Raw genomic sequence first — 20,249 nt, forward strand, 5'->3', positions numbered from 1 at the left:
CAGGCAGGACCATTTGTTGATGGGAAAATAAATGAGGAGAGTGTTACTTTTTTGGTAGACACAGGTGCGACAAGATCAACTGTCAGGTCAACAGATGTTAGAAATCTTCCTCTCTCGGATGAAGCAATCCAAGTAGTTTGTGTAGCCAATACACAAATTAGAACACGTCTTACTGAACCAGTGAGAGTACAGATAGGGAAATTTTCAGATATGCATAGATTTATCGTCTGTGACACGAGTCCAGTGAACTTGTTAGGTAGGGACTTGTTATGCAAAATGAACTGTACAATTTTTTGTACACCGGATGGAATAGCTTTTGAGACACCAGATGAGGATGTTTTGTACCGAGTGACTCTAGAGAATAGAGAAAGTGAGTTAATTGGTGCATTTGCTGTGTTTGATCCGGAGGATTTGCCTCGAGAACTAAGAGACACAGTGAAAAGGACAGTTTGGGATTTTACTGGAGAGGATGTGGGATTGATGAATAATGTAGATCCAGTGAAAATTGCAGTGAAAGAGGGAATCACATATCCTAACATTCCTCAGTACAAAATGACACCAGAAATAATTGAAGGAATAACTCCTATAATTGAGAAAATGTTTCAGCAAGGAGTCCTGAGAGAACTACTGAGTAGTCCGTGTAATTCACCGATAATGGGACTGAAAAAGCCTAATGGGAAATTTAGGATCGTACAGGATTTGAGAAAAGTTAATCAAATTGTGGTGGCATGTTGTCCTATTGTGCCAAATCCATCAGTGATCCTGTATCAAATTCCACATGATGCCGAGTGGTATACAGTAATTGATTTGTGTCATGCGTTCTTTTCAATTCCATTGCATCATGATAGCCAGCCGATTTTTGCATTTAGGTTTGGCCAGCGTATTTTAGCATGGTGTCGTATCCCACAGGGGTATACGGAAAGTCCTTCGATATTCAATCAGTTATTGAAGAAATCGTTGGAGAGTTTGATCATGCCTGAGAGCTCAGTACTAGTGCAGTACATTGATGACCTACTGGTGGCATCAAAGACACGTGAAGCTTGTGAAGTAGATACCATAGCTTTACTGAATCATCTGGCAGATGGAGGGTTAAAGGTATCTCCAGCCAAATTGCAATTTTGCAGGAAAGAGGTGCATTATCTTGGACACAATATTGAAAAGAGTCTGAGAAAAGTGACTGATGACAGGATCAGAATAATTAGAGAAATGAAAGCTCCAAAAACCCAGAGAGAAGTGAGAATGTTCCTGGGTATGGTAGGTTATTGTCGTCAGTGGATAGTTAATTTTTCGCTGATAGCAAAGCCATTGATTAAACTGACAAAAAGTGAGATGACAGATCCATTGAATCTAGATGCAGAACAAATGGCAGCATTTGAAGAGCTCAAAAATAGAATGTGTGAGGATCCAGCTTTGGGTATGCCTGACTATGAGAAAGAATTTGAGTTGTACTGCAGTGAGAGGAATGGATGTGCACTTTCAGTGTTAATTCAGAAGCATGGATTACTGAGAAGGCCTATTGCGTACTTCTCATCGACACTTGACCCTGTAGCTGTGGGTTTACCAGGTTGTCTGAAATCTGTGGCAGCAACATGCAGAAGCCTGGAACAGAGTGAGGGAATCATAATGGGATATCCTGTAAGGGTATTCGTACCTCACAATGTGGCAATTCTTTTGACAAGAAGCAGAACTCAGTACATGTCACATAGTCGGTTGACTAAATATGAAAAAGTGATTCTGGGAGCATCAAATGTGACTCTTGAGAGATGTGTGAATGTGAATCCAGCGACACTCTTGCCAGATATTGAAAACGTGGGTGTGAAAATGGAAGATGATCATGATTGTTTGGATGTACTTGAGTACTGTACAAAACCGAGACCAGACATAAGGGATCTTCCCTTACATGAGAGTGATCATGTGTTGTTTGTGGATGGTTCATGCCTGAGAAATGATGATGGTGTGTTATGTGCAGCATATGCGGTATGCAAAGTTTCAGAGGTCATGGAAGCATCACCATTGAAAGGAGTGAAATCTGCGCAAGTTGCTGAATTGATAGCATTGACAAAAGCTTGCGAAATTGGAAAAGATTTGAGGACGACTGTGTTGACTGATAGTCAGTATGGATTTGGAGTCGTGCATGACTTTGGCCAGCTTTGGCTACAAAGAGGTTTCTTGACATCGAGTGGAACTCCAATAAAGAATGCTGAAATGATTGGTAAATTGCTTGAGGCGATACAGCTGCCTAAAGAGTTAGCAGTTGTAAAATGTGCTGCCCATGGACCAGGAGAGGATTTTATCACGGTTGGAAACCGTTATGCCAACGATGTTGCGCAATACTGTGCCAAGACAAATCAGTCCATAAATCGGGACCGAGAGGTGGAAATGTCTTTTCTCTCTGTGATGTTTACTAATGTCTTAGAAACCTGGGATGAAGTGAAACAGTTGCAAGATGAGGCAGGAGAGGAAGAGAAAAAAGATTGGATTAAAGCAGGATGTGCTCCAAGAGAAACAGACCATGTTTGGGTCTACAGAGATGGCAGACCAGTAATGCCCAACTCTATCTTGTCGTCAATGGCAAGGATGTATCATGGCCAGGGACATTTGGGGAGGGATGCGATGGTTAGGTCGTTCAAGCAGACCTGGTACAATGCAAAGTTCAGGACAATTGCAGAAAGCATCTGTCAACGGTGTTTAGTTTGTCAGCAATTTAACACTGGAAAAAAGACAGTGGTGAGTCTGGGAACAATAGGCAGAGAAGGAGGTCCTTTTACAAGAATGCAGATTGATTTCATTGAAATGCCCCAAGTAAACAGACTGAGGTATGTTCTAGTGGTAGTCTGTTTGTTTTCAAGGTGGGTGGAAGCTTACCCAACTAGAAGAAATGATGGATTAACAGTGGCAAAGTTACTGTTAAGGGAGTTGATTCCTAGGTACGGGTTTCCAGTAACAGTTGAGTCTGATAGAGGTGGACACTTTCAAAATGAACTTATGGGTTTAATTTGTGAAGCATTGAAAATACAGCAGAAGCTACATTGTGCATACCGACCAGAGGCTTCTGGTGTGGTTGAGCAGATTAATGGCACAATAAAGAACAGGATTGGAAAAATGTGCTTAGCCACTGGCATGAAATGGCCAGATGTTTTACCTTTAGTGCTGATGACTATTAGATCTACTCCAGATAGAACTACTGGTTTGAGTCCGCACGAGATAATCATGGGACGTGCAATGCGCCATGCATTCGTGCCTGTCAATAAATTGGTGACAATAACTGATGACATGATTTTGGATTACTGTAAAGGCCTGGCTGACGCAGTTCATTCTGTGTTTCACCAGGTTGGAGAAGAAGCTACCACACTTGAAAAGAAGCAAGCCCATGATCTGAGTCCAGGAGACTGGGTGAGAATAAAAGTTCACAGAAGAAGAAATTGCTTGGTTCCAAGGTGGGGAAGGCCAAGACAAGTTATTCTGACTACGACGACTGCAGTAAAGTGTGCTGGAGTGAGACACTGGGTACATGCAAGTCATACTTTGAGAGTTCCAAACCCAAAAGAAGGGACTGGTAAAGAGTATTTTGAAGAGTCAGATTCCAGTGATGATGAAGATACAGAATCAGTGGGGAAAGAAGTAGGAAAAGCTTCGAATGAACCACTGCGAGTATCAGAGAAGAGATCAGATTCTGTAAGAGAGCCGGAAGTTTCAAAAAGCAGTGAAGGAAAAAGAAAAGAAAAGAGAAATTTCACAGAGACTACTCCTGAATCAGAAGAAGAGGAGATCGAAGAACCACTTGAGATTATACTTGAAGAAGTAGGGTCAGAAGAAGATAGAGAGGGAAAGTTTGCGGAAGAACCCCGAGGAGGTGTAGGGAACATTCTTGATGAGCTAGGTGAAGGGACAAGTAGACAGCAAGAAGATTGCGTGTCGGAGACTCGAGGAGGGACAAAAGTAGGGAGATCTCAAACAGTGGTGAAAAAATCTGTGGAAAAGAAGAAAGCTGCTGGAAAACGGAAACAAGAGGCACTTGAAACAGATGATGAGAATGAACAAACCGAAGGTCGAGTTCTGAGAAAGAGAACTTGGATTGGAGAAAGAAGTAATAAAGAAATAAAGCCGAAAAAGGTGTTAAGAGGAGATCGTTGGCCTAACAACAGAGTTAAGAGGCTGAGATACAAAATAATAAGAGCAAGTACATCGAAAGCTGAACAAGTGAATGAAATTTCGAGTCAAAGTTCAAAAGCTGAAGGAGAAGAATCAAAGGAGTCAAAAGAACCAGTGGAAATAAAAAGAGTGAGAAGACCCAACCAAAAGTACAGATCACCGGAATGGTCTTATGTGGCACTGTCTAAAGAAGGAAAAGAAGAAACAGTGACTCGAGATAATCCGGAAGAGATCTTGAGAGAAGTGGTTGAGGAAGATACTGGTGAAATTCTGAAAGTACTCTTGACTGACATTGGAGAAGAGTCGAGTACTGAGGATTTTGATGTCGAAGATCTAATACAATTTGATGTTGAAGAAATTGAAGTGAAGAATGACAAGTATCCAAACTGAATAAAAGAGGATTCACTTGGATTAAGTGAACGAAAAGATCATTTGGAAAAAACTGAAAGCTGAAGAATTGCTGAAGAATTGAAGAGTTCCAACAGTAGTGGAGTAGTAGAGGCTAAACTAAAGTAGTAGAATGGCTAACATAGAGGATAATAGAAATAGATGTGCCTTCTTAAAAAGGTGGTGTAGAATGTGCTGCTGCTGTACTGGATTATTAATGCTTCTATGGGGTGTTTTAGTTTTATTAGTTACTTTTAAAGTAGAGTTTGAGATGCATACAGAGAATGTGACAAATGTAGAGAAGAATTCGGAAAAAATAATTTCAATTAGAATTAGTAATACTTACATACACAAAGATAGGTCAATTAATAATTTTTCTAGTAATGTTTTTTCAAAATTGTTATACGAATATGTGAAAACAATGGAAGTGAGGGATTGCTACGTTTGTATGCAATTACCTGCATCCGTTTCAGAGGGTGTTACTTATCATCATTTACCAGCTACATATGGTATTTCCTGTAGTATTTTAAGTAGTGTATTTTATTTGTTAGGGAAAGTAGATTACAAGATGTCTAACAAAGATAGTATTTTTGGGCATTTGCCAATGAACAAAGAGCTGAATCCAGCTAAAGAAGCTAACACTTTTGGTGAAATTTTTATTGAAGAAAAAGGACTAACATTAGATTACATTTTTAAGAATAATTTAACTTGCAGTCTGAAAGGAGAAGAGAAAGCTTTCCTGGATATGGTAGAGGAAAGGAGATTGAACATGCAGGAAAAAGCGGGAAAATATAAAGTGAGTGAGACAATTTGGGACATTGAGATGGAAAAAGAGTTGAAAAATGGGGCTAGTCCAACTTTAGCTCTAGATGCACCACAGAAGGGTAAACTTTGCATTACAAGAAGGAAATCCCAATATGATACATATTTTGTTGGGACTAGTGAGTGCCATGATACATACTTCATTGCGACAGGTTGGGGTTTCAGAGGTGGAGAAGATACAATTTTTCCAGGAGTGTACTATGTTTGTGGGAACAAGGCTTATTACAAGTTGCCTGACCATTGGTATGGCACGTGTTATGTGGGCCTGGTTTTTCCAAAGATTTTTCATATAGATAAAATAACAGATGTAGAACATATTAATTTACTAATGCGTTTTAAGAGAGAAACTTGGTCTGAAATAGTGGGTGACATTTTTGGGGTTTTGATTCCGGCAGTGGGAATTTCTTTGAATGCTTATGGAATTCGGAAACTGTCCACAGTGGTTGATCGTTTGTCGACAAATACCGCTGGAGGGTTTCTTTTGGTGAATACGGAATTAAGTGCCGTACGTGCCATGTCTATGCAAAATCGACTTGCCCTTGATATTCTATTGGCCAAGGAGGGTGGAGTCTGTGGAATGCTGAAAGTTCAACATTGTTGCACTTATATTCCAGACGAAAGCAAAGACCTGAAGGTCTATATCAAAAATATTACTGATTTGCATGAAGAATTAGTACCACTTGAAGCTGAGAATTTATGGACTAAAATAGCTAATAAAATGATAGCTGTTAAGGATTTTATTGCAAAAATAGGTAGTACTATTATAGGTAGAATATTGGTTCCTTTAACTTGTATAATTGTTGCTTTATTGATAATAAGATTGGTGTGTGTGTGTTGTAAAAACAGGGGAGGGAGGAAGAAATTGAATAAAGAAAAGAAAAACAAGAGGTTGAAAAGAGAACCTCAAGAAATTGAATTAGAAGAATTGAGGGAGAGTGTTTACTTGGAGACGAAAAGGGATGATGAAAGAGTGACTGGTGTGTAAAGTTGTGTAAGGGGAAAAAAGACATTTCCGATTTCTCCTAAAATGGGACTAAATTTTCACTAATTTTTGAAAAGGGATGATGAAAGAGTGACTGGTGTGTAATGTTGTGTAAGGGGAAAAAAGACATTTCCGATTTCTCCTAAAATGGGACTAAATTTTCACTAATTTTTTTTTTTTTTTTTTGGGTTTATTTGGTGATAAAATCACCAAAGGGGGGATTGCTGGAGCAGAGTTTTCTGTTTGAAAATTCGCTGGGTTTTGAAGCTCTGGCATGTCTGTTTGTCATATTAATTTTATTAATTACTAGCAATTAATTATTTGTCTTGAGCAAGTGCGTTCATATTAATCAATCCGTTTGTCCTAACAAGAGAGAGTTACACGTGGGTGCGCATAAATGTGCTGTTTAAAAATGACGTGCGTGTTTTCATGTTTAAACGTTGCTATGTGCTGTTTATTTTTGAGCACAAAACGCTTTCCGAATTAATGCTTTTCTATGTTGCAAAAGCTAGATAAATACATACACATAAGGGTATTAGTGGGGGATAACACTGTTTAATCACTATGCTGTAGTAATGATTGTTTTTGTCTCTTTAATTAAGATGGTCTATTGAGGCCTATGGTGGCCTAGAAAGATGGCCGATTTGTAAGCCTGGCTGTGATTTATAATATGGAAACTGTGACGAGGGAGACCCCTGCTGGAAATGGTCCTGAAGCTAACTGACCATGGTCCTTGCTTGCTTGTTTGAAAACTTTCCATGAGGACAGCAGCAGTTTTGGGAGATCTCCAAGTGAAATGAAAATGTCCTTGGCAGCCTTGGGAAACAAAGGAGCATTAGAGAAAGACTGTGAACTGTGGCTCGATTGCCGAGGAGAAGTAGAACTAACCAGATACATTTTATTTCTTGGTTCCTGTTCCGTAGTCTTTATTTTGTGAACTTTTCCTGAGCGGAGATTTTCAAATGTAGCGATGTTACATCCTTTCCTTCTCGCTCTGCTCAGCAGGTCCGGCGGACATTACAACTTTTTCTATGTTTCCAATGTATCTTTCCATTGTTTTAGACACTATAAGAAATGTTAGCCTAGAGAGGATTTTTTGCCACTTGCCATTTGCCTTTGCCGCGTACCGAATTTGCGTTGCTGAGGATCGATGCTGAAGGGACTTCGTCTTGAGAGACATTTACCGAGAGACTTGTCCTGACCCGTTCTGACATTTAGCTAGAATAGGTAACTATGAGAAAAATGATTTATGCTGCTTGATTTCCATTTGACTAATTAGATAAAGCAATATAATTTGAACATGGTGTTGGATATCATTTCTTGTCAATTATTGTGTATTATATTTTGATTATTCATATAGGTTGTATAGATTAAGTTTATGGACAGTCTCAATAATCAGATCTTATCGACCTGATATAGATGCAGGGTGATTAGGAGTTTTCCTTCCACAGGTTTTATTGCTGCTGGTAGAGTATTTGAGCGTATGTTAGTGAAATGGGCCCTAGCGAATAATGAATGTATGTGCGTGTAACTGTGAGACTACTCTATCTGTGGTAGTGGGAATATTATACACACCCTGATCTCTATCACAGCTTACTGTGTGCTGGGGCTTATTTACGATAGCAGCATAAACGACCGTGATTAGCACAGAGACAAATGCCATATGTTCTGTACGCATTAGGAAAATATGGTGCAAAGAAGAGGCAGTGATGGAGAAGAGTGCAATGAAGCTAGTGGAATGTGTTTACTTGAGTAAAAGGAAAAGAAACAGTCATCTTGCCAGATCTTTACAAAAACAGAATTATTCTCTTCCAAGAGCCTGGTGTTCTCCCTAAAGATCTATTTAATATTTTAAAAGGAAAAAGGTGCACACAGGCCAGTCCAAGCCCAGCGTTTCTTACTGCCGCCGCCAGCTGGTCATTCCGGTCATTCTCCGAAGGGGAAGTTTTCCTTCAGGCCCCATGTGGTGCGCGCTCCGTCAGAGATGGTGCTTGGTGCTAGCGGAGGCAAATGTTGCATGCCGAGGACTCCAGAGTACCTTTCACTATCACTTATACTATGTGCACGAGGGGGCCGTGCAGGACCCGCGCTTCACAGAACAATGCCATGAGTGCAGGGATAGTCATTCACGCTGCAATGATGAGCATTTTCATGCCACCGTGGCCACCACAGGAACGTGCATCCCACAAAGAGCAGCGTTACACTCTGGAACAAGCTCCGCACAGGCACAGCCCACTCCACCCCCCCTGTCAATCACACTCTTAACTCCCAGGTCCCGTGACTCCTCAGCGAGGAGCTGGCACGGAGTTGTTGTGATTATGTTGTGGGGACAGGGAGGGATGTATGTGTCTCAGTTTTGTCAAAGGACCTAACAAAGTATTTATTTAGGATTTTACTTGCAGGGGCGGATCTTATGACTACTTTTCTTGGTTTTGAATGAACCAGGAGTGTAGTTTCCACTGCTGCAGCAGGTGCAGTGGCACCGAGGCTCATTCAGTTGGACTACTGCTATTGTTTACCATCCAAACGCAGCTAGGAGTGGGGTGTGGGTGGGGCATTTCCTGCTTTGCACTAGGGCCCATGACACACAGGCTACGCTATTGGAACAAAATGTTCTAAAATCAAATCTTGGCTTCCCATTCTAAAAAGATCTTACCCTGATCCAGCCACTCAACCTCAGTGTCCAGCTTCTGCTTGCCATGGTCAGGATTCATACACTTTGCTCTCCTGCCGTGCCCATTTTGCACCGACATTTGTGCAGCACATGCAAAAACAGCTAATTACTGAAAGACATGTGAAAATTGAACAGCGTACATTCTGATTTTAGCGCTATATAAACAACGTTCTTTTACAAAACAAGCAAGAACAGAAGAATGACCAATCATGGCAAGAGAAAGAAAGTTAAACTCACAGACGTTGATTATTTTGAAACCTTACCAGCTGTGTTCCTGTAAAAAATACACATTGCATTGGCAAAAGAAAGTGGAAAGGACAGAGTACAGTTTGCACATATTAGGCAAAAACTAAGTTGACATTCAAGCCACGTCAATAAATAAACACTCAGGCGTGACTTCACACCGGGCTTGACACACAAAATCATAATCACAAGCTTTTTGTAATCACTCAGACTGCAACTCAGCACTTTAAACAATATATTTTTAAAAAATGAACATAGAAGTTAATATTTCATCAATGAAAGCGTTGTCGCCATATTTTGGCGTTAATATTTGCTAAGGGTTAGAGTGTTCCAAGAAAGATACACACCAGGTTTTGTGTTTACATCCTGGCAGCCACGCCAGCCTACATCACCGCTGAAGACTCCTCGGCGGTAGGTCGGTGGTCACTTATCCATCAAGCAATCTACCCACACAACTCGACCTTCGATTATACAGAGCACCAGGCGCACCGGAGCCTCGTTCCCATATATAATATTATGTTATATTGATTTGTATAGTGCACTAATCACTGAAGAGGGTATTGAGGCGCTTGGACAGGTGTGTAGGTGTGAGGCCCCTAAGTGCTTATTTGAAGAGCCAGGGCTTCAGCTTCTTGCCGAACTCAAGAAGTGAAGAAGCGGCTCTGATGTGTTGAGGCTTATGGGTGTGGATGGAGCTAATAAATGAAGTGGGTGGAGCCACTGGAGGAAGTGGGCGGAGCTGGGGGAAGTGGGTGTGGCCTCCTAAAAAAATGAGAGCACCTGCACTTAATATTTTACAAATTAAGCACTGAATAAGAGTAGTAGTACTAGACTGCAATAAAGGTTTTGTTTTTATATATGAGCTGAGCACTTATTGTTGAGTGTAAGGAGGCAGAACACTGATTGCTGTTGCGTAGCTGTGGCGCGAGGAGTCTCTGTCTCATGCTGCGCTGGGGAAGGCAGTGTCTGTGCTGAACGCATGCGCAGTTGCTGCGGCAGGCAGTGTCTGTCCTCAACGCATGCGTATTTGTTAATCCAAGGCCCTTCTTAACTCGCGCGCCGCTGCTGGAGGCAGTGTCTGTCCCCGGCGCATGTACATTTGTTAATCAACAATCCCTCTTTAACCCGCGCTCGTAGTTCAGTCCTGGGGCTTTCTTGTGTCTGATGGAAGACAGTGTTGACGGTCCTGGCTGTGTCCTCTCTCGGTTAGACTCTGTACAGGCAGTGCTCTCCCTGCGAGGCTGCTCAATACTCAGTGACACAATCTTACAGTTTCCTGTGTTTTGCTACGCGTACTTGTGACAAACCGCGTGTCCTGCGCATGCGCAGCTGTAGATCACCAAGGTGGCTCTTGTCCCGCGCGCAGTTTGTTCTCCCGGCGGCGCCTTCAGAGCCGGAGTCCCTCGGTGTGTCCCCTCAGGGCCAGGCCGCTCCTCCCTCGCCGCCTCTCACAGTGCGAACGCACAAGAGAGGTAAGGTAAGAAATAGCCTCGAGGCAGCGGTCTAAGTGCATTAAACAAAGTATGGGAACTGCAGTGGGGGCGGGGCCTGTGAATAGGAGGGGCGGAGTCTAGGTCAGTGGGGGCGGAGTCTAGGTTAGTGGGGGCGGGGTCTGTGAATGGGAGGGGGCATTGAATGTGGGGGTGGGGTCAGTGGGTGTGAGGGCGGGGTCAGTGGGTGGGGGGGATCGGTCAGTGTGGGCGTGGTCTGTGAATAGGAGGGGCGGAGTCTAGGTCAGTGGGGGCGGGGTCTGTGAATGGGAGGGGGACATTGAATGTTGGGGTGGGGTCAGTGGGTGGGGCCCGGGGGTCGGTCAGTGGGTTGGGGTGGGGTCTGTGAATGGGAGGGGGGCATTGAATGTGGGTCCGGCCAGGCTGGGCCCAGCTGCGCTTTTGCTGGCGGCAGCACCACAGCGGCATTCTTACCACCCAAGACTGGTTAGGTTGTGAGCGGGCGGCCGTATGGTTCTCATGCACGCCGCCAGTGCGACCAGAATTTGGAACTCGCTTCCTCCATACCTTCGCACTGCCACCTCTTTCCACATCTTCCAAAAGGACCTTAAAACTCTTCTCTTTCAAAGACACTGCTACCAATAATTCCCTGGCTCTGACTGTTTCATGTTCCTCACTGGAGAACTAGTTTGTTCTTACGCTTCAACTGTGGAATGTGTTTTTTTGGAACCATAATCGCTCCAACTTTAGTTTGCATTGTGTAATTTTTAGCGGATTTATTCTCTGTAAATATTTTGCCATAATATCTAATCCTATATACTTCGCTCTATTGTAAAGCGCTCTGACACCTCTGGGTAAAGTATGTGCTATTAAAAAATTGTCTAAATAAATCCAGTGCCCTGCGACCAGGCTGTTGGAGACTCGTCGTGGCCTTGGGGCTCCCAGTCACACGTCCTTAGGTCTGTAGACTAAAGACTGTTGCAGCTTGCACCTAAGAACTGTTCAATTCCTCAGGTTCCGGTGGGCTGCTTTTGGAGGCTTCAGGCATGATTCTGAATGCCGCCGTAGTCGGCGAATCTCAAGTTGCATATTCTTACCTTTCTCCTGGGCCACTGCAACCACAGACTTTTACCAATTTGCTGACCGCATCTATAAATGATGTTTGATACAAGTGTATCCACATGAGCATCTTTTAATTTGGCTGATCTGGGTTGTGACCTGGGGCTTGCTGCAAATATTTTTAAGTCTAGCCTACTCAGCACTCAAGCGCTGCATAGGAGGGACCTCTTGGAATCGCTCAGGACTTTTGTTTAAACTCGTGCATGTTTTGCACTGTTCTCTATTGACACTCGTGCACGTTTGGCGATTCCCTTGCGGGATCGAGCAGCGGCGCCATCTGTTTTCAATTATCTTGCTTGCTCCTTCGAAACAGATGGCGCCGCTGCTCGCTCCCGCAAGGCAAACACTGTGCGGGTCTGGTCCCTGTTTGAAACCTTATTTTTGTGCTTTTTCCCACATGGTGGCCCTATTTATCTCTTTTGCCTTTGGTTTTAGTTGTGCATGTCCTTAATTGTTAACCGCAGTACATTTTGTTGCTGGCAGTTCGCTTGGCAGGATGGTAAAATCTGCTTGTCTTGCCTCGTTGCTTGAATGGTTTGCGTGTGGTTGGGTTGTTTTTACATGTTCATGTGCTTTAGCTAAACTATGTTACTGCTGATCAAAAAAACAAAAAAAAAACTTTTCTTCCGGGTGGCGGTAACTCGTGTTCGTATTCTGGAGAGGGTCTAGATCTTTGCGATATCAAGACATCACCACAGCCTGATATTCCTGGTAAATTATTTGATCTCCTATCTAGGTTCCATTCCACTCTTCCATCTCCGGCTTGATGTGGTTCCTGTGCCTCTAGTCCCCTCCCCCCTTTCTTGTTTCCCAGTTATAGCCTTCAAAGAAAGAGAACCCGTTTGAAAAAAGAGCACCTCTTTCCCCTAGAAAAACAAATAACCTCAAATTTATGGCCAGTCGACGTTAATCTGATTGTAAGCCTGGCATGCGTTCAGATTGTTACACCACTAATCGCTGTCGTTTGAGTTATGTGCTAACAACCTGGCATGAGATGTTTTCATGTACTTGATCTTTAAAGTATGTTTTCAAAGTGCCTATATGCTTCAAAAAGAGCCAAAGTTGGGGTATTTTCGGCTTTGAAAATGATCAGGTTATAAGTCTGCCCTGCTCTATCTTCTTTGCCATAATGGGGTGCGGTCTTTCAACTGACTGGAGAGTATGTTTCGATTTAGAGGACTACGTCATAGGAACAAGGTGACTGTGCCTCTGTCTTGTCCTGTTTTATTTATGCGCAAGGCGTGTGGTCTCAGTCTATACTGCCATTAATTAGTTTCTTTAACTGATGTATAAGAGAGAGATCTTGGCAGTCGTGTTTTTTGTGTGCGTATTATTCATTTTTCAAATACTTCCCTGACCTGTCCCTCACTTACCAGTGAAGGTTATCAACGCTTCCTTTACCCTCCACACTAATAGGTTTGCTGCCTTTAGTTTCTCTGCTTGTGGTGTTCCCCTTTTTTTGTATCCTCCCTGGTGTTCACTGCTTTGAACCTTTACTTGTTCCACATTCCTATGTCTGTGGCCTTATCCTCCCACCTTGTTTGTGCATTTTGCCTATCTTCTGCTTGACCTTGGAGCTTTAGTGACCATGGGGCTTTCTGTTCTCAGACATTGAACACGGCACACGGTTCCTTCTAGGCAAGATGTCCCTGCCTCTAGGAATGCAGCACCGGGCATTCAGTTACGATGATGCCCTGGATGACACTGCTCCGATGACCCCTCCTCCTTCAGACGCGCGCTAATAACATCTGGAGGCAGCCTGTTATTCCGGAGCACAAGTACAAGATGCTCTCTAAGGTATGCACTTCAGCCTTTTGGAGAGGGGCCCGTATCATTCTGACGGCCAGACTTTCCAAAAACTCCACATAATCACCTGCTAATAAGTTAAGATTTTACGATCATTGACTATCTTGTGTGCAAGACCTTTTGTGGAATACAGGAAGCTAAGTGGGTTTGGGGAGTTGCTAACAAGTATTTTGTTTTCTCTTAACCTTTTCCACCAACGTCACAGTGGGCGTGTGCGGAGGACGGCCGGCCAAACTGCGCACGCGTCATTTCTTTCCGCCCTGCGGCGGAATGTCCACCGCAGCGAAGCGGTTAAGCATCCGCGGACACCCACCAGGATAATTACACAGCTGTTATCGTTTTCCTAGGAGATGTGATGACCCGGATTTTATCGTAACCTGTGTTTCTGGGGCATACAGTTATGCCCGATGTGTCATTGCTCCTCGTGGAGTTTTGAATATATTATCACTGTATTTAGTTGTTGACTTGAAAACCTGTCTTAAGTCTTTATCTCGTGCTCTAGCATCCAGTCTATTTTTTATTTTTGATGCATGCAGAAGAGGCTAATTCATTTGCTTCAGTCGTCGTTTATTTTTTTCGCCCTTTGCTGCCCCCCACCCGACTGATTTGCCAATATAGACTACCTATTAGCTCCCAAATTTCTTCATTCTGTTCGCACTGAGGATGTAATAGCAATCATGAATCTCCAAAGCTTCCTTTTTAGGGCTAGAGCGGTTGACCTCGAAGCTGGGGGACCAGGTTCGAGTCTCAGCAACTACGCTCAACCGCCTGTGATTCTGGGCAAATCACTTAAGCTCCCCGTGCCTAACAAAAATGAATGTGTCCTCATGTAACGAAACTGGTGTTCATGTAAAGCACTCTGATACCCGATGTCTCGGGTCTAGTGTGCGCTATATAAACAAGCATTGGCATAGCCAATAGGTCTCGCCTTGGGGACCTTATAATTTTTTAGCCAGGCAGCACAGTATATATTACATTAGTCATTTAATATATTAAAGTTTGGGGTAAATCAATGGCGGGAGACAATTCATATGCTGTAAAAAAAACATCTAATAAATGAATATGCAAGCATATTAGTAATAATGATTGTTTTGTCAGAAATGTATTGATACCATGATTAACTGCTAGAAGGCATCGGACCAGATGTTTGCTATGTGCAGATTCGCTTCTGTGTTCGGTCAACCCCACACTGCATGGAAGGCACAGACGTACCCAGTTGGAGCAATAAGCTTTTGCTTGATTTTGCCAGGACTTGGAGCTCCTTGGGGGCTGGTCCTCAAACACACACAAAGCTTTTCTTGCAGTTTTATATAGCGCAGACTCGACCTGAAGTGGTCTTGGAGCGCTTTTTTTAGGCACTGGCAGGAGAGCCAGGGGTTAAACTGAAAAAAACAATGCATGGGTGGACAGGCTTGGGGTCTCATGCTATTAAAGCCTTCCCTTGCATCACTATGCTGCAAGCACAAGCTTAATAGGGCCAAGGAATGTGCCTTTATTTTGTGGGTTTAGGCTTTGTCTGATGAGTCTGGAGGTGGATAATACACTAGTATACATAATTTCTCATTTAGTACCCATATGTTGCCTGGCTGATTTCTGCTAGATTGCTAGTACTCCAGTAGCCACTTAGTTGCATATTTGGTTGGGCGGTGATGAGATCTGCAGAAAATCCAGTGACATGACCACTGTAACTTCACATGATGCAACTCAAAATAACAAATCATAACATAAAAGCAACATACCTAAAAACAGGACTGCAGTGAGCACCGCAGTGGCACACACAAAGGCCACAAGGGCAATCCATGTCGCTTTTTCTGCCTCCCACTGCTAGTGGCACCCTAGTTGGCATCTGAACTGAAATGCAACGTGCCCTTTGCCTAAGTTTCATAGTAAGCGCTAAGCGCTATATGAATGTAAATACAAATATGCACAGGTGGGAGCACTGTCAGGGAATAGGTAGGGCTCTGACGCAACAGAAATGCAAAACTAGAAAGTACTGTAGTCTAGACAAAAGAAACTAATTTCCCATCACTCACCAAAGGTGGCTTGCTTCATCATCTGGGAACAATGGGAGCTATCATTACATCACTCACCTATAGAGAAATGAAGGTGGTGGTTATACAGTTGTCCCAGAAGTGAGTACCAGTATACTTCTTATCTCATAAAAAGCATGGTGACTATTTAAAGGGTGATGTTTGCAGTGCTGGTGATAGTGAGTGAAAAAAGTGCTACTAAAAATGACTACCAAGACACAAACATATTTATTCGAGCGCTGTCTTGGTGTCTCTCTAAAAACAGTGCATATACAGCTTTAACAAATAACTGTTAGATGTCCAGGTCTACATGTTTCAGCTAATGGATGTTGGAATCCAAGCTTTCGTCAGGACCTTAAATTATTGCTACTGCAAAAACAACAAGTGCTAATGTGTAAAAACATTAAACAACATCAAGGTTGGTAACGATACAACCTGGATAGTCTTGTAAATCCAAAGAGGACAGCTACAGACAATGGTATTTGAAAGATACCCAGCTTTCTGCGGGTGCGTACCTCGCCTCACCTGGCATCCGCTCAGGACTTGAGACACCGCTCTACAAAATGGAAATGTACAATAAATTGTTTTTACACCCGAAACTAGGAAAATATTACATCTGATTAAGGTGATGTAACATTCCATTAACTCTGAATAATACAGTATAAGAACATGGCAGATCAGGTATTTAAAATCACTTGTTAAAGCAGTTAGCCATGGAAGTTTGTCATGAGCCTTAGTTTGGAACAGACTCTATAACAAAACTCTATATATTGGCCTTCTTTACTTTCTAAACGATATTGAAATGAAGTCATTGAGTAGACACAAGATGCTATGCAAGCATATATATTTTTATGCGTTTTCTCAGAGTGTAATCCATCTCCAAACGGGAGAGAAAATCTATTGTTTTAGGTGAAGGCGCTTATTGTATCAACCTATACTTAATTAATATGCACGCAAACGAAGGCATCAATCAGTAAATCGTACCTAGGTAAATCCTGGCCGATGAAGGCTATAGTCGGCCCAAACATGCAAAAGATTAGGACAGGGGTGTGGCGGCCTGGCTTACCTGTCCGTCGGAACCCCTCTCTGGAACTGAGCTGGAAGGGGAGGTAACCGGCGGGGAGGTAGTCTGCTAATAAATAGGCCCCATAGTGTTCGCCACTTGTCGAGCGTAACATCCATGATTGTGTGTAAAAAAACGGAGGCGCACGACTGTGACGTAGTCACGTCTTACGTGTGAGACTTCTGGGAGTTGTAGTGTATATTTGATTCAAGCGTGAAACAAACCTCAAACACAATAATTTCCATCAGCATATCAAATATGAACATTGTGTGCGTGTTCTGGAAACACTCTTAAAACATTTAATTTAAAAAGGAACAGATGAGAGACTCCAGCCTACCCTAGCATTAAGCAAGTTCTATGGGGCGACAGGCTCTCTGCAGGTTGAGGAGGAGGGTAGTTTTAGACCGGTCAAGCAGGGAAGCAAGGTATGGGGGTGCAAGTTAGAGGGATAGAAACCCATCAAGTGGGTGTGATTGTTACAGTAGTTAATATTTTTATGCTCTGAGCGAAGAAAAACAGTAATACAGGAGGGCACATCGATGAGAGCTGTCAGACACATGAAACGATTCCATGGAGGTGGACACAGGGCGCTGAGGTGATGCACTTAATCAGCTGGGGGCGCGAGGGGTTGAGAGTTCTCACCCACCATAACATGATCAACTCTCCATGATGGCACTTACAATTTTGACGTGGAATGTCAATGGTTTGGGTAGTAAGGTGAAGCGAACGCTGGTGCACCACTACCTTCATAGGCATGGCCCAGGCATGGTGCTGCTCCAGGAGACCCACCTAAGAGGCAATCACTGAAAAGCAATAGATAGATATGGGTACAAGTTGCACATGCACGCAGGGTATACCTCAGGCTCAAGGGGAGCTGTGATTCTAATTAATGCATCTCTCTCATTGATAGTGAATAGGTGTTGGCTCGACAAGCTAGGACAGTATGCAGCAATCACAGGCACTTGGGAAGGGAAAACTCTGAACCTTTGCTCGGTATATATTCCTCCGAGGCTGCATAGTGATACCCTTACACTGCTGGGAAACACCATACTTGAGTTGCCCATAGGCACGCCCATTCTTGGGGGTGATATGAATGCAGTCATGGACCTGCAGTTAGATAGACTGACAGAGGCAATGGGGACACTCTGAAGTGAACCACTACAGGGATTTATAGCAGCGATGGCATGATTGACCAGTGGTGGGCTCATAATCCATCGAGTCGGCAGTACACACATACCGCCGCGGCACATAAAAGCCACTCCAGACTAGACTACATCTTCACATTCACATTCACATCACAGGTGGGACAGTTTTGGGAGACCACACACAAAGCACGTGCTATATCCGACCACTCCCCAGTCACAGTGCAGTTAAAGGGACCAACGAGAAACACTACACTGCTACCGAGAATAAACCCATGGCACTTCAGAAAGAAGCAGTTCGTGCAAAAGGTACAGATACGTAATACACAATACTTTCAAGACAATGAGGGCTCGCTGAAATCGGCCTCCACTTTGTGGGAGGCTTACAAGACCGTGATCAGAGGATACGCCCAGGCACAAATAGGGAGTCATAGAAAAGAACAAAATAGAGAAGCTGAAAAACTTGAGAACTGTACAAGAGTGTAGCAAGTAAAGTTGCTCCCCATCTTTTAAATATGTACCTTGAGTCAAGGGAAAAAGGGGAACTCCCCCGGGACCAACGCACAGCCACGATAGTGGTGATCCCCAAAAAAGGTAAATCGCCGGTCGAGTGTGGTCGTATAGGCCGATATCCTTGCTAAACACAGAGGCAAAGGTGCTGGTGAAGATACTAGCAACCAGACTACGGGCATTCAATTCCACAGTGGTCCATCCGGATCAGTCAGGGTTTATACCTCATCGGGGCACACGGCTCAATAGTATTGAATGGCAATTCATATTTGCCACCCTGGAAAGGCTAGGCTTTGGACCCAACTGTGAAACTCCTTTAAAAAGACCCCCCGGCAAGGGTGAGAGTTAACGGAGAGGTGTCTTGCTTCTTCCCACTAGTAAGGGTACATGTCAGGGATTTCTGCTCTCGTTGATGATCTTTGCCCTGACATTGGAGCCCTTAGCCACATGGGTCCGTAACGTCCCAGTAATACAAGGAGTTCCAGGAGGGGGAGAGTGGGAGGACAGAATATCCTTATACGCTGATGACATACTCCTCTACATGGTCCACCCATATAGGTCAGTGCATAGGGTGCTCCATATATTCCAATTATTCAGTAGTTATTCGAGATACACAATAAATTGGACTAAGTGCCTCATCTTCAAATTGGCAGGTACGGTCCTTCGGTGATTGGTAGATACCACCCCACTAATAGTTAAAACAAGGTTCACATACTTGGGTATTCAGATATCCACAGAGGAAGATTTCCTATCAGACAATTTAGATCCCCAAATAACAGCTGCTGGGCAACGACATGGAACACTGGAAGAAACTACCGGTGTCCGATGGGTAGGGCGGTCATTTTCAAAATGATGTCACTGACCAGGTTACTATATGTTTTACACAATACCCCATACAAGATACCCAAGAATTGTTGCAAGATATAGTGAGCTGCAAAAAATCCTCTGGGATGGAGGCAGTTCTGGAATAGCTCTCTGTAAGCTCCAAAGGAGAGTTTATGAAGGAGTGCAAATACTACTGGGCCTCACAGTTGACAGTGGTGACTGACTGGGCATTTACTGATCGTGGAGACCCGGCCTTCAGGGCAGACCACTGGGCTGTGGGGGAAAGGGGATATTTAGCACCGCGATACTGCAGAAGTAGGGAAAAACGGCTTCCCCCACATACAGAGACGGTGGTTCGAGTTTGGAGGGAAGCGTCAAAACACACTGGTTGGGACAGGAAGATCTCCACCTTGGGATAGCGATCAGTTGGTAGAGGTGAGGGCCCTGAGAGGGACCTTTAAAAAATGGGAATTACTGGGAATCGAAAGGTTGGAAGACCTATGGAGAGGACAGAAACCGCTCACTTTCGAAGAGCTAAAAAGTGAATATGAAATGGTTGACACTAAAGGATATAAACATATGCAACTAAGTCACGCCCTACACCAATATCTTAGAGAGGGGGAGACCCTACCTGATTACAGATAGACTATTGATGAACCCAATGGTGGTAAAGACCACCTCATTGACATACAAGGAAATAATGTGCATCTCTTCTAACCCGGTAGACCCCTTGAGGGTGGCCTGGATAGGAGAAGTGGGCCTGTTAGAGATAACGACTGGGAAGAGGCAGCACAGAGCCCACGGGAGGTAGCCATAAGGGCCAGATTCCGTTTGATTCAACTACGTATACTCCACAGGTCATATGCCTCTATAACACTACTGCATCGACTGGGGCAGGGTATGTCTAAATATTGTGCTAGGGAATGTGGTGAAATTGGCTCCTTCTTTCATATCATTTGGGAATGTAAATACATCAGTGACTTTTGGAAGGCGGTGACGAGAGTTATGTCTGAGGTCCGCCCCCTCCTCCTCTCCAGCGACCA

General features: G+C 43.6%; 1 long non-coding RNA gene across 1 annotated transcript in view; it reads left to right on the plus strand.

The window, feature by feature from the left end:
- The first annotated feature begins 10,517 nt into the window (after window positions 1-10,517).
- LOC146839055 (uncharacterized) overlaps window positions 10,518-20,249 on the plus strand; it is a 93,551-nt gene continuing 83,819 nt past the window's right edge. The window contains exon 1 of the long non-coding RNA XR_014960444.1: window positions 10,518-10,737. This is a non-coding gene — a long non-coding RNA (uncharacterized LOC146839055). The remainder of the gene's footprint in view (window positions 10,738-20,249) is intronic.

The sequence above is a fragment of the Triturus cristatus genome, chromosome 4_2, assembly GCF_964204655.1.
Source record: "Triturus cristatus chromosome 4_2, aTriCri1.1, whole genome shotgun sequence".
NCBI classification, from domain to species: domain Eukaryota; kingdom Metazoa; phylum Chordata; class Amphibia; order Caudata; family Salamandridae; genus Triturus; species Triturus cristatus.